This window comes from Ovis aries, chromosome 25 (genome assembly GCF_016772045.2).
Source record: "Ovis aries strain OAR_USU_Benz2616 breed Rambouillet chromosome 25, ARS-UI_Ramb_v3.0, whole genome shotgun sequence".
NCBI lineage: Eukaryota > Metazoa > Chordata > Mammalia > Artiodactyla > Bovidae > Ovis > Ovis aries.
The window spans coordinates 36,126,269-36,142,190 of NC_056078.1; the positions used below are offsets into that span (position 1 = coordinate 36,126,269).

Here is a 15,922-nt window from a genome sequence, read left to right on the forward strand (position 1 = left end):
TACATTAATTTAAATTCTTTAAGTATTAGAGTGAATTGTAACAGTAGAGCAATGGTGGAGAACACAGAGGAGAAGACTGCCTGTGTGTGAATACTAGCTCTGCTTCTTACTAGCTGTGCAGAATATTTCCTGCTTCATGATGGTGTTGATTAGTCCTTACATATCCACTTAGCACAGTACCTGAAACAAGACAAATGCTTAATGAATGTTGCTTTTGCTGTCTCTGTTCCACTCAGGATACAATAAATTAAATTCCCATGTAATTATTTTCCTATAAATATACATTATCTTATGCTAGCTTTTTATAGATGGCATGGCTTACTTCAACTAGCCCAGCATCTTCAGTGGCTAGTGACCTGTCAGCTGGCATATGTATGTATGTGTGTGTGAGTATAAGTATAGTGTGTGTGTGTATATATGTATGTATGTGGATATCTTGTATACCAGCATTGTATATCATTTAAAAAATAGTTTTGTGGTATTTTAAGGTTTTTTTAATCCATATTTCATCTTTGAAAAGTTTTCTTCTCTAATTTCTGTGATTATTATTTCTTCATCTGTTTTGTTCTCTTGTTCAGATATAATGAGAAGTAAAGTAAATGTCAGGAAATGTTAAACATCTAATATTTCCATTTTTTGCCTTTATCCACTGAGTTCTATGAGAATTTATTAAGTGCACAATTACTGTATCTGTTTGTGTTTCTGAGTAATCTGCTTATTGCCTTTGTACATTTTATCTCCATGTAGTGTGTCAGAATTTCAGATTATTTGCCCTTAATGACTGTATATGTACCACTTTCTTTTGGACCTGTTGTTTCCTTAAGGAGCAGTTTTCTTTTTATAGTCTGGGAAACTTTGAAAAATTAATGAAATCTACATTTGTACCATATATTAAAATCAAGATGATTGCAATAGTATCCAAAGTTGATATAATACTATGTAATTTGCTTTCATATTCACACCCTAATTGTGGATCCAATAGCTAGTTTTGCTATTGAACTTAATTTACTGTTAAAGATTAAAAATCTAACATTCCTTTTCATTCAGGTGATACAGTCAGTTAGTAATTTAACATTCTCCCCTGGATCTAAGTTTAAGGAAGGAGGGAAAAGACTGAATCTTAGCCATTGTCTGAGAATGAAGAATACATAGGCAATGGTAGAAATGAATTTCATAAAATTATTGGCATGTATATACCAAATGCCTTTCAGAAAAATGATCCTTGTTACATCTATGACGATTGTGTTGGGAAAATACTCTTCTTTAACTTAGGAGATTCAGTGATACTTTAAAATATTATAAATCCCCTTAGCAAATTTCTTCTTCATCCGTCTTAAATAAAGTGGGTCACAGCACTGACATATGTATAATATTAAGTTACTGCTGTGAGCCAAATATTCTTACACTTAGGGTTTTTTGGTAATATAATAGCTCATTCTCATTTTCTAGAAATGTGTGACAGGCAAAACTGTCATCTCCTCATGATCAATGTTCAAGTTAGGCAACTTGAGCAAGAAAGTGGCTAACAGAATGGAAGCCAAGTATGCAGAGGAGAGAATGGCAGGATATGAGGTTAGAGAACAGAGGCCTTGTGAGCAACAGTGAAGATTTTGGGTTTTACTCTGAGATACTGAAGAAGTCATTTGGAGGTTTTCAACAGAGGAGTAGAAGGGTTTGATTTATGTTTTTAAAGGATTACTGTAGTTGCTGTGCTGAAAATAGATTCTGGTACGGTACAGTCAGAAGCAGGGAGACTGTTGGAAAGCTTTTTCAGTAATTGAGGTGAGAAATGGTGGCATCGTAGACCAGAGGTATTGAGAGGCTGTTGGATTCTGGATGTGTTTTGAAGGTAGAGTCAACATGATATGCTGATGGATTGCTGGTGAACTGCTGAGCAAGAGAAGAGTGAAGGATGACTCTAAATTGGAAGGATAGCGTTTTCATTCATTGAAATGGGAAGATTATAGGAGGATCTCATTGAGGTGTGGGTGGAGTGTCTTAGGAGCTTGATTTGGGATGACGTTTAGATAGCTAAGTTGAGATGTCAGGTAGCCATTAGACACATGACTTTGGTACTCGGTGGGGGCAGGGAGAGGGCATACATGTAAGGAGTAGGTCCAGATGTTGTGTCCTGGGTGACCCCAACATTTTCAGCTTGGGGAGACGTGGAGAAACCAGAGCAAGATCATGAAAAGGAGTGTCCAAAGAAAGACAACCAGGGAGTCCAGTGTCAAGGAAACCAGATAAGATAAATATTTCAAAACAGAAAGAAATGAGCCACAGTCTCAACTGCTATTGATCAAATAAAGAGGATTGGAAATTGGGAATTTAGTTGTGAAGAGTCTGAACTGGGAAGTCGTTGGTGATCTTAACAAAAGCAGTTTTAGTGCAGTGATGTAGAGAGAAAGTGTAAGTGATGTGAGATAAAGAGAAAATGAGAAGAGATCAATTTATGGCAATGGGGTTATTTACTTTGAGACTTTTTTCTATAAAAGAGAGCAAAGAAAGGGGGTGGTAATTATAGTAGGAAGTGAGGACAAGAAGAGGGCTTTTTAAACATCATTCCATTCTTTTCAAAAATACTTTTTATGTATTTGCCTGTGTCAAGTCTTAGTTGCGGCCTGTGGAATGGAATGGTGTTTTTGCTATAGTGCATGGACTTGGATGCCCTGCAGCCTGAGGGATCTTAATTCCCTAGCTAGGGATCCAACTTGCATCCCCTGCATTGGGAAGTGGATTCTTAACCACTGGATCACCAGGGAAGTCCCAGAAAGGGTGTTTCTAAAGGGGAAAGGTAACAGTGCATAGGTCTGTCTAGTCAAGGCTATGGTTTCTCCAGTAGTCATGCATGGATGTGAGAGCTGGACTATAAAGAAAGCTGAGTGCCGAAGAATTGATGCTTTTGAACTGTGGTGTTGGAGAAGACTCTTGAGAGTCCCTTGGACTGCAAGGAGATCCAACCAGTCCATCCTAAAAGAGGTCAGTCCTGGGTGTTCATTGGAAGGATTGATGTTGAAGCTGAAACTCCAATACTTTGGCCACCTGATGTGAAGAGCTGACTCATTTGAAAAGACCCTGATGCTGGGAAAGATTGGGGGCAGGAGGAGAAGGGGATGACAGAGGATGAGATGGCTGGATGGTACCACCGACTCAGTGGACATGGGTTTGGGTAGACTCTGGCAGTTGGTGATGGACAGGGAGGCCTGGCGTGCTGCGGTTCATGGGGTTACAAAGAGTCAGACATGACTGAACGACAGAACTGACCTGAACTGATTCTAAGGCTTCCCTAGAATTCTAGGATTTCCTTAGTAGCTCAGATGGTAAAGAGTCTGTCCACAATTCAGGAGACCTGGGTTCAATCCCTGGGTCAGGAGGATCTCCTGGAGGAGGAAATGGCAACCCACTCCAGAATTCTTGGCTGGAGAATTCCATGGACAGAGGAGGCTGGTGGGCTACAATCCATGGGATCAGGAAGAGTCAGACATGACTGAGTGACTAACATACATACATACATACCGGTTGATACTATATTCTCTTACCATCTCAAGACTATTATCCTATTTCCTCTGACTTTCATGTTTGCTGTTGAGAAGACTGTAAATTGCGAAATCTTTTCTTGTGGATAACATTTTTTTCTCAACGACTTGTTTTTAAAACTTTATCTTTTGTGTTCTTCAGTTTCACTAGAAGTTATCTAGGTGTAGGATTCATGACTTTCTGATGAGGATCCATTCATCACTTCTAGAAAGTTGTATAGCATTGTCTCCAAATATTCATTGCCTTCTCCCATTTTCTGTTAGCTGTTTGAACTCTCATTACTCCATGTTGGATGTTCTCACTCTATTTTCATTTTCTTAAAAGTTTTCTTTCCTATTTCCTGTTACTTCATATGTCTGTGCATCATTCCCTATATTTTTCTCAGATTTATTTTCTAGTGTACTAGTTTTCTTTTCAGCTGTCTCACAATCATTTTAGCTAATGTATTTTTCATTTCTATAGGTTTTCTTGCCTCTTTTTCAAATATATCTGGTCAGTTTTGTTAGTCTCTATTTTTCTTATATTTATGGTCAATCTTTGCTATTATTTCTTTAAACATATTTAATGTGCATGATTTATAATGTATGTAATAAACTTTGTATCTGTAATCATTAGGGGTCTGATTCTGTGCTTTGTGGCACTTACAGTTGCTAATGACAGCTTATTTCTTCATATATAATGATTTTTTAATTATGAGTTCAAGTTCCTTTAATCTTTGATTCTTTGATCTTATTAGGGTAGTTTTTAAAGCTGAATTTAAATTTTCTTCAGAAAGGATTTTCATATGCTGCTTTCAGATAACTGGGGGTCTTAGCACATAAGAAACACTTTAAATTATGCCTAAAGTTTGGGTTATTTTAACGGAGAAAGGCTTGAAAGTGTAAATTAAGTTTTCAAGCATGAGCATAAACTTTTGTTTAAAAATTTATCAAGGGAGTAGTTTTTTTAGAAAATTCTTTTTCCAAAAGCTAAAGCTGAAAATAGCATTCCTAATGCCTTGTCGTGTTTCAGGAATTCAAGATTCTCATTGAGATTCTTTTAAAACTTTTTTGATACAATTTTTAAAGGTTGCTTTTCATTAATAGTTATTACAAAATGTTGCTATATTCCCTGCCTTGTACAATGCATCCTTGAGCCTTTCATCCAGGCTTTTTCACTTCCCACTCCCCCACCCCTATGTTGTTCCTCCTTCCATCCTCACTGGTAACCTCTAGTTTCTGCTGTATATCTGTGTCTGCTTCGTATCTGTTATACCCACTAGAATGTTGAATTCTTTAGATCCCACATATAAGTGATATCATGAAGCATTTGTCTTTTTCTGACTTACTTCACATAGCGTAATACCCTCTCAGTCCATGCATGTTGCTGCAGATGGCAAAATTTCAGTTTTTTTTATGTCTGAGTAGTAGTCCATTGTGTGTGTGTGTGTGTGGGGGGGTCGTATACCATATTTTCTTTATCCGTTCACTTGTTGATGGATGCTTAGATTGCTTCCATAGCTTGGCTGTTGTAACGCTGCTCTGAATATTAGGGTGCATGTATCTTTTTGGATTACTGTTTTTGTTTTTATGGATATATACCCAGGAGTGGAATTTCTGCAGCATATGGTATTTCTGTTTTTAGTTTTGGGAAATGTCCATACTGTTTTCCACAGTGGTTGCACTAATTATACATTCCCACCAACCAGAGTCCCATAGAGGCTCTTGACACTGATCTTCCACCTAGGTTTCTTATTCGTGTGGGTTACTATAACTCAGCTCCTGTGCTACCAGTGATTAGCATATGAATTCAGGAAACCTTTTCATTACATTCTTTGCTTACTCATGTCGATTCTACATTTTTTTCTTTTCTAAAATCTTCTGAAGAATTCCTTTACTCTCCTGCTAATGCAGCTGTGCATTAACAATGATCCTTTGATATTTTGCATTTCACTTTGTGCTCCAGTAGAAATAAAAGGGTGGTATATTCTGGGAACATTTAGTCAAACTCCTAATAAGAATTGTGGTTCCCTTTGAGTAAGGTGTCGCCCTTTTTTTTTTTTTTTTTTTAGTTTTTTTTTTTTTTTTTAATCCCCCTGAGAACTCTTTATATATTAAGGATAGTGATTCTTGGCCATATATTGCAAGTTATTTTTTTCCTAGGTTGTTATTTCTGTTTTCAATTTTGTTAATGGTGCTTTATTTCTCTTTCTGATACAGACTGTTTAAATTTTTTATAAACAAATATATTGATTTTTCCTTTTATGTTCTCTGCCTTTGATGTTATGCCTGGAAATTTTTCTCCATCAATGTTGTGAAGCTCTTCATTCTTCAGTTATTTCTTCTAGTACTTCTTAGAATTTATTTTCTCAGAATCCCATTTCTTCTTCTTAGAATATAAATGATCTTTTTGGTGTTTTTTTGTTATTGTTGTTCAGTTGCTAAGTCCCAATCTTTGCAACCCCATGTTGTGCTAAATAGTTGTATATACATATATCTGTTTTAGCATGTATATATATTTAAAGCTTTTTCTTATATTCCATTAAAATATATCTTTATACAGTAAAAAAAAAAGGAGTTTAATTTCAGGCATATTGATTAGTATCATGACAAGTCTTTGAGTTTTATCTTGTCTTTCTCCTTTCTTCATTTGTTCATTCGTATTTATTTTTAAAGAAATATTAAGATATCAAGAGTTCTACTACTTTTCTTGAAGCCTTGTGGATACAAAAATGAAAAAAAAAAAAATGGACATACCAAAAGACTAAATTTAAGTACAACAGACAAGTGAGCAGGCTGTTGTGATTGAATGTGATAATGTCTTTAATGATAAATACTTGATGTGGAAATCTTGATGGTAGGTATGACTAATCTAGACAGTGGAATTAGGGAAGGCATCCCGGAACAGATGATTTGAAGTCTGTATTTTTCATGTGTGTTCAGTGGTGAAGGACAGAGGTCAGGAGAGAGAAAACCAAGCTGAGGCAACATGTGTGATGTTTCCAGTGAGAGGAAGCATGGGTTATTTAAGACACTGAAAAAAAAAATCATTCAGTCTGGGGAGGAATATAGATGGTGGTGTATAAGCACTTGCAAAGTGAAGCTGGATGGGTGGAAAGCATCAAGGGAAATGTGTTGTTCTTTGGAGAGTGATGGGATTTATTGAAATGTTTGAAAGTAGGGAATCATGTATCCAGATTTGCTTTTCAAAACATCAGGACTGTAGCATTTTCCATACTAGGTAGAAAGGGGTAAAGCCTGGAGAGAGAAAGCCTAAGAAGGTATTGCTATAATATAGGTGAGGGATGATCGTGGCTTTATGAGGGGAAGGAAAGTGACTATGGAGGGATGTGGGTTCACTGGAGATATCAGAGGCAGATGGATAGAGTTCACAGTCATGAAATGGTAAGCGTGAGAGAAGGGGCAGAGTCATGCATGTCACTCAAGCTTCTTTCTCGAGCACCTGGTGGATGGAGCCAACATTTTCTAAGATAGGTGATAGAAAGAAAGATGTGCTGTTTCTAGGGGAAAATGGGTAAACTCGAGGGAGATGTTTTCAACTAGTTTTTATGTTGAATAAATATAACCCAGGTGAAAATGTACCTCATTGCCTCGTTTTCCTTCCAAATTTCACCTAGAGTTTAACTCAAATTATTTTTATTTATTTTTAGTGCTGTTTCAGTGGTCCTCAGTGGATCTTCCCAGTTCCAGTTTACCTAATCAATCCATCCTACACCAGGGTAATTGCTATGTTTTCCATGTTTTGGGCTTTGTTCAGTTTCTTTCCTGTCCTAGGAAGACCCTCTGCCTACTTACCTGTTAAAGCCGATTTACAAGGACACCGTCACCTTGAGTATGACCAATAGGCTCTCATATCTTGCCTTGATAATTATCACTTCTGCCACTTACAGACTCCTTGCTACTGAACATATTGACAGTTCTCAACTTCTGTTTCCTCCTGTTAGTTAAATGGGTGTAATAATAAAGACCTTGCTGTTTGTAAAGTGTAGACTTAAAGTTGTTGCAGTATTAGACTCTCAGCAGGTATCTAATCAAAGAGTACATCATGAGAAATCTTGGACTGGATGAAGCACAAGCTGGAATCAAGATTGCCGGGAGAAATATCAATAACCTCAGATATGCAGATGATACCACCCTTATGGCAGAAAGCAAAGAAGAACTAAAGAGCCTCTTGATGAAAGTGAAAGAGGAAAGTGAGAAAGTTGGCTTAAAACTCAACATTCAGAAATCTAAGATCATGGCATCCGGTCCCATCACTTCATGGCAAATAGATGGGGAAACAATGGAAACAGTGTCAGACTTTATTTTGGGGGGCTCCAAAATCACTGCAGATGATGACTGCAGCCATGAAATTAAAAGACGGTTGCTCCTTGGAAGGAAAGTTATGACCAACCTAGACAACATATTAAAAAGCAGAGACATTATTTTGCTAACAAAGGTCTGTCCAGTCAAAGGTATAGTTTTTCCAGTAGTCATGTATGGTTGTGAGAGTTGGACTATAAAGAAATCTGAGCACCAAAGAATTGATGCTTTTGAACTGTGGTGTTAGAGAAGACTCTTGAGAGTCCCTTGGACTGCAAGGAGATCCAACCAGTCAATCCTAAAGGAAATCAGTCCTGAATATTCTTTGGAAGGACTGGTGCTGAAGCTGAAACTCCAATACTTTGGCCACCTCATGCAAAGGCACTGACTCATTTGAAAAGACCCTCACGCTGGGAAAGATTGAAGGCAGGAGGAGAAGGGGACACCAGAGCATGGATGGTTGGATGGCATCACCCACTCAATGGACATGACTTTGAGTAAACTCCAGGAGTTGGTGATGGACCGGGAGGCCTGGTGTGCTGCAGTCCATGGGGTCACAAAGAGTTGGACATGACTGAGCGACTGAACTGTAGGATTACTAATATTAAGTCTCTAAAACCTAATCTGTTGACATTGTAGTCACCTGTGTATGCATCTCATTCTGTGAGATCAGGGGCATTTTCTCTGTTACCCACATAATAATGAATGACTAACAAGCCTAATATAGGTATGCAGTATAGGGCATGAGAAAATGGCTATAGCATAGGGGTTGCTATGAAGAATAGAAATATTGTAGAAGACCAACTTACCTAGGCTGACATACTTCCTACTGTGTGCTGTAAACTGTTGAGAAGTACACTCTTTTAACTGAAATTCTTCCAGCCTGAACTACAATGATTTTAAACGTGTTCAACAGATCTGTTCTCCCCACAAGTAGTAATTTTGGTCATTATGCACAAATCAAAGATGCAATAGAGAACATTTTAAGTGGTATTGTACACGATGATTTCAAGAATGTGCTTTAATTTTTATTCAATATCATTTGATTAGCAATTTTGTTATTGTTTTAGCCTTGTGAATATTTATTCCAGCAAAAATGAGTACAATAGTTTCTAATGAAAATATTGTCCACCTGTGTTCCCCGGTGTCTAGATGGAACACTGGCCTTCTCCTTTTTCAGAGGAATTGCCAGTGGCCTTGGGATTGGAAGATGCCCAGACTGACCAACCTGTGGCTGGCACCTGGCTATGCTGAGTAGGAGGGAGAAGGGGCTATCTCCAAATTTTCTGTCCTAAAGGGGAACATCCTCAGCCTTAGATTTTTCTGTCCTAAAGGGGAGTATCCTTAGCCTCCTTCTGGTAATGAACAGGATGAAAGATCAGGATTCTGGTGATGGCTCTTAACTCTGGTTGTCTCATTCAGGCCAGTTTGGGCAACACTTGTGAATGGAAAGAGTTAAGCTTTGAGATCAGGCCTTTGGAGATCCCAATTCGGTTGCTACCATTTTCCCCAATGTGAAATTCTTTTATATGTTCTTTGAGCCAAAGTCGTTTTCTGTGTGTGTGAAGTTTTTAAGACAATTACCTGTGTGGGTAATGCAGCTGGGTCCCTATTCGCTCCTTGGAGATCTCATTGAATATGTATTGCTCTTTCAGTTCCAAGGTCTTTGCAATTGTAAAACTCTTGCAGAATTTCTGTGTTGGATCTTCTCATGGTCCCATCTCCCTCCAGCTCCTGTGCTCATGGTTATTGCTGTTGTTTTACCCCATGTCCTTCGGAAAGTGAGATCTGAGCATCTGCCTGCCTATGGAGGGTGAGTGTAGTAAATGTGGCGGTGTCATAAGGGGATAATATATTTGTGGGCTTTAACCTGGACCTTTCTTCCCCCACATTTCTCCCATTTCTGAATTGTCTTCTTGCTCCAGAATTGCCCTCCGGAGCTCCAAATCAAAGTTCTTCTGTTATACAGAATATTTCATCTTTCTCTGGCTCTACTGTCACACTCACACATCTTAAACATTAAGGTTGTTTGCAGCACAAAGGCCCCTCTCTTTAATAGGATCCACCCCACAGAGAATGCCCTAGGGTTGTTCTGTGTATTCCTTTTTGGCTTTCCCTCCCTTCCCCCCATACTCATACATATATTTGTGCACCTACACACAGTCACACATGTAGACACACACAGGTATATCTCTTACAAGGATGCTGTATCTGTTGATTTGCTGTTTGCAAATATTTAAAAGAAATTATGTATAGAAATTAGAGCTTCCCAGGTGGCACTTGTGGTCAAGAACCCACCTGCCGATGCAGGAAACTGAAGAGACTTGGGTTCAATTTCTGGATCAGGAAGATCTCCAGGAAGATCTCCTGGAAGTGGGCATAGCAACCCATTCCAGTATTCTTGCCTGGAGAACCCCATGGACAGAGTAGAATGGTGGCTATATGGCCAGGGGGTCACAAAGAGTCAGACACGACTGAGCAACTTAGCTTGCAGTCATGTATATTCATGTTGATGTGTGGCAAAACCAATACAATATTGAAAAGTAAAAAAATAATAATAATAATAAGAAAAAACAGTGAAAAAAAAAAGAAATGAATCAGCACACTGCTTGGTGCACATTTATATTAGTCTTTCCTTTCCTTTGCTTTTAATAACCAAAGACTAGCTCTTCAAAGATGGCTTTGGCTGCAGTTGTCTGGACTCCAGGCACAGTGAGTCAGCAGGGCCTCAGTGGGTGGTGTGCTCCAAGTGGCCTGGGAAATAAAGCACTTCTGTCCTTAATCTTCTCCTCCTTGACCAGGTTCCCCACCCCACCCCGCACCCTGTTGCTCCAGGCTCTCTGAGAGCTCAGTGTAACTCATCCTTGTTATCTGCCCCAGGACTCTGGATGCCAAGGGCAGGAAAGTGTGATTGTTGGGAAAGCAGGCTGACAGAATGGTTAAGGATCAGGGTGCACTCCAGGCAAGTGGGTGAAACAGACTACAGGGGCAAGAGTCAGTGAGGCGGGGCAGTGTTTATTTCTACCTTTTAATGGGAGAAGTAGCATTTTCAAAATATAGTGTATGAGAGTCACTCAGTGAAATCTGACTCTTGACGGTCCCGTGGACTGTAGCCTGCCAGGCTCCTCTGTCCATGGAATTCTCCAGGCAAGAACACTGGAGTAGGTTGCCATTTCCTTTTTCAGGGGATCTTCCCACCCAAGGATCACACTCAGATCTCCTGCATTGCAGGCAGATTCTTTATTGTCTGAGCCACCAGGGAAGTAAGAGCCAACGTGGAGGGGAAAACAAAAATGCAGGAAAAGATGCTGGGAAAAAAAAAAAAAAAAAAGCTCAATCTCCTCCCTCCTTGGAAAAGGATTGATCTCTTCTTTTGTTGTGTGTACAGTTAGCCTTGTATTGGGATCAAATGAACCTGAACCTGGGCCTCTGATGACACTGGTCAGGGTCATGGGCAACTCACTCGCCTGCAGATTAATATTGCCATTTAGCCATACAAAGGAGCTGCAGCCTGTCTGTCTGTCTTTCTGGCAACTTGATAATACTACTTAACTCTGCCTTAGCTAATCCCAAAGGTCCTCTCCACCCCAAACTATTCACTTACTCTGTGATTCTATACTTTTCTTACAGTTCTATGGATGAAAATATCCATGGCTGTTTTGACATTTTTTTATGTAACTAACTTAAATGCATTTTAGGTTTTCTATTTTACAATCTCACATTTCTATTTTTTTATTATTATTTTAGACCAAGATATAAGTGGGAAAAAATAAATTGAAGTATTACAAATATCTTAGCCCAGAAAAATAGAGGAAACATAATTGGAAGAAGCATGAGGTGAGAACGTGTAAACATATTTCAGATGGAAACTGTACTGTTCCACTGATAAGCAATTTCTGCTCTATTTGCATAGAGACAATCAATATATTGTTTAGAGGCAAAGGATGATTTTTTTTTGGTCATATGAGAAGTTGATTTCAAAGAATAGTCATGTCGTGTCCTTCATGAATCCCTCAGTTCTTTTGTCTCGATATAGATTTAGTAGTAGAGATACATTTATAAGCTAATGTTTTGGGAACTAAAGAAAGAAAAGTGGTATAGCCAGAAGAGAACAGGTTTTTTTTCCAACTTTCTCTGATCATTCAAGTGTGACTTGCCTGTTGGCTGACATCACAAAAATCTAATTTCCATTTTACAACATAGTTGGGAGAGTAAAAGAATCCCAACTCTAAAAGGTTTGAGCGTCAAGAAGGGTTTGTTGGCCTGATGAGTGACTAATCTGGATTTCTGGAAAGGAACCTCCTGCTTACTGTTTGAATCCAATCTTATATATTTTTGTCATGGTAATAGTAAAGAAATCGTATGTACCTCTTATTGACATAAACAATTTTTCTGATAAAACTTTTATAGATAAGGAAACTACATTGACATTTTCTGGTTTAAAATTTTATCAGTGAATTGAGGGATGGCTTAAGGAAAGATTGTTAGTCCAAGAGCCAGAATATTTCTCTGGTCCCATCCTACATAGCTTATAGCTCTACAATTATAGGAAATTCATCTAGTCACATTAGTAAAATAGAGATTTGTCTAGTAATCTCACAAGGCTTTCATGGGGATCCGTTCAAAAGAAATAATATGAAAAAATGTGTTTATGAAAATATTATTGTGATTTTTGTAATCATTTTATTAGAACATACCAAGTATATTAAAATTAATATATGTTAAAAAGCTTAATAGAGTGCCATTAACTCACCACTGTTAAATATACATTTTAAATTGTAATTTGCTGAACAACATAAGGAATTATGAGTATAGGAAATGGTGGTTGGGAAGGATGTTCTAGACTAGATCTTTTATTAAAAAAGGATCAAATATGAATAGACTTGAATAACTAGCTGAATTAATGTAATCTTTGGTGGATAAGTATAATGTTGAGGTTTAACGAAGCAATACATGAATGCCCATAACTCTCTGTGTATCAAGCTGTCTGTGATATCTGCAAGGCAGATAAGAGCTGAGAGTGTGCCCCACAAATGCATGAAGTCCTGGAATGTGTTAACCTGAAGACTGGTCCGCAATCTCCACCTGGAGTTTAGACATCCCCATTAGCTGGATATTATCCTTTCCTGAATGTTTGTAGAATAGTGAATTTGGGGATTGAAAGATCATGTATGTCTCTGCTATAAATGGAAAAACAGTTATGTATTTCCCATCTTAATCAAAAACTCCAACCAGGGTTCTTAGTTTGACTAAAATAACTCTTAAATGCACATTTAACAATCTGCCGCGTATTCATGCAAACATAAAGAACTGAGCACACCGATTGAACACACTGTTCCATTACTGACCAGTGAACTTATTGACACTTTTGTATGCAGAAACTGAGCAATATTGCATACAAATTAAAGTTTCACCTCATAACAATCACCTGTCTTAATGCACTTGATCATTACGGTTTTTCCTTCTGGAATATTGGATTTTCTAGACGCTTTAGACTCACTGACTTTCTTCAAAGGCGTTTCTACTTCCGTAGGAAACATATTCACTTTAAAAGTCTGAAGGTAATTGATAGTGATAACGAGAAATCCATTTAAAAAGCACAAGTAGGAGATGCTCGTTATTAGAGAAATAGCTCATAGACAATAGCGGCGGCAACACTCTGCTTCCTCTCACCAGGTCTGACCAATGAAGTTAAGCCTTTTCACTGATGTGTAAATAGATTGGATAGTACGGTTTAGATATGGCAGTGACTTTGGGGTAAAAATTATCGCACATCTTTGTAGCACACATTTGTAAAGTGAGAGTGTAGGGAGAGAGAGATCCCTGCTTTGTGTCCATTTCTAGTATCTGCCATGGTATATGACATAGTAAGTCTGTTCGTTATGTTGGATGCCATACTTCCTGGCGGGCTTCCCAGATGGTGCTAGAGGTACAGAACCTACCTGCCAATGCAGGAGATGGGAGGGGCATGGATTTGACCCCTGCCTCAGGAAGATCCCTTGGAGGAGGGCATGGCAGTCCACTCCAGTACTCTTGCCCGGACAGTCCCATGGACAGAGGCGTCTGGCAGGCTACGGTCCATAGGGTCATAGAAAGTTGGACATGACTGAAGGAGCTTAGCATATGTACACATACTCCTTGGCACATAATATGTGTTCAATAAATATTTGTTGAATTAGTGACAGAAAGAAGTAGACTGTAGACCTGTGTGTGTAGAGGTTCTCATTAAAGAGTTATGTCAATAAAGGCAAACCTTTTTTAATAATTACAGATGCTAAAGAAAGTGTGAGATGGTATTTTCTCTCTCTGAATGTATCCCTTATTTAGAGAGGAGGGGACTTTCAGGAAGCTTGCTAAACTGCTTCATTCCTCAGGTGGATTTGAGATGCTGTGACCAGAAAGCTTTATTCCTAGCTCTAAAGTCTCTGGTTATTTGGGCAAGAATTTCCTTATTCCAGCTCTTTCTGTAATTAAAAATTATAAATTAGGTTGCTGCCTAACTTATTTTCTCCATCAAAAAAGAATTCACAATCCAATTTACAGATTACTCAGAAATATGTTTTGCATTGCTTTGGTCATTTTTGTTGTTAACCTTTTTATGGTTTTAAAAAATCTCTGATTTTTATAGTATAGTAATTAGAAGTGAATCTGAACTAAAGTGCATTTTCGTTCTTTAAACATGCCTTCCATAGTTAATACAGGTGTTTTTCAAATGTGATTTTGGATTTCATATATTTTACTCAAATATATGTAAAGAATATATATAAAGAATAAAGAATAACTGCCACATTAAACAAAGTTGTCCACTCGTCTTGCCTATATTTCTCATATAAGAATGTTTATGATTTACCTAACAAAGAATAAAATATATATACATATGTATATAAACATATATGTGTTGTGAATATTCATCTTTATTATATATGTATATATAAAGAATATGACTGCAAATTGTATTTCTCTCTTACCTTTTAATTAATTTTTAACTTGAAAATTAAAAATAGCAAGTATAATAAATGTGAAAACAGTGGAGAATTTCTCCATTTTGATACAAGGCTGCACACTGCCTCCTGAAAACTTGAAGCTAGTGGAATTTTTTCCATTTTAGTTATCTAGGAAAATTCATTCTTGAAGATAATTATTGTAACTCAGATTTTAGCACACTAGAGACTAGGTCTTAATCTTATTTTATTTTAAATTTATTTAATTTGTGTTAATTACTTTTTTCTGTTTTAATAAATATCCTCGTCTTATTTTTTATGGCATTTTTGTTTCTGTTCTAATAGCTGCACTCTGGCTAACTATGTCATAGGTTTGGCATTGTGTTGTTCAGAGAAGCAGCACCAGATCAGAACTGTTAGACTCTAAGCAGTCATTTTTAACACAGAGTGGTGCAAGAGAGCTATTCAAGAAATTCTGCATTATCATCTTAATGCTGCCGAAGTAAACTTTGTGTCGTTTCTGTTGAATAGCACTTTGTCAGTTTCACTTGACATATGGCATGGTCCTCAGGGATATAGGTCTTGCTATGCAATCTAAAGGGAAATCAGCTGTGTAATTTCTATATCTGTAGGATTTGTGTGAATATTTATCATAAAACCAGAATAGTTATATTCCTCTTTCCCCTTCAGATTTACATTATTTCCACTCCCCTAAACGGCTTTTAAGGAATGATCCTCTTGGAGCAGTGTGCAACTGATAAATATTTCATGAATGAAAGAATGCTTGAATGGGTGAGTGTAGACAGTAGTATTCCAGTTTGTAAATACGAGGATTTCAGGACTAATTTAATGAAGAGGAAACCATTCTTCCTTTTCATAGCTTTGAGGTAATGACAGCAACAACTAATGCTCCTGTAGAGTGTAACTGTTTACAACGCCATTTAACAATTAGTGTTTAATGTCTGACTTGGTGTCTAGCACCAGTAGGAGATACAGAAGATACAACATATGTGATTCATCAGTTACTGATGCCAGTGGCATGCATAGAGATTTTTTAAATGTGTAAAACAAGGTTATCAATGTGCAGTTTAATCAAAACTCATTTGTTCCCTGTTTCCTTCATTGATTCAGTAAAATTTATCT

The 15,922-nt window shown here is 37.7% G+C and overlaps 1 protein-coding gene across 4 annotated transcripts in view; it reads left to right on the forward strand.

The window, feature by feature from the left end:
• NRG3 (neuregulin 3) overlaps positions 1-15,922 on the forward strand; it is a 1,235,273-nt gene that overhangs the window by 206,721 nt on the left and 1,012,630 nt on the right. The gene's annotated exons all lie outside the window — the stretch shown is intronic.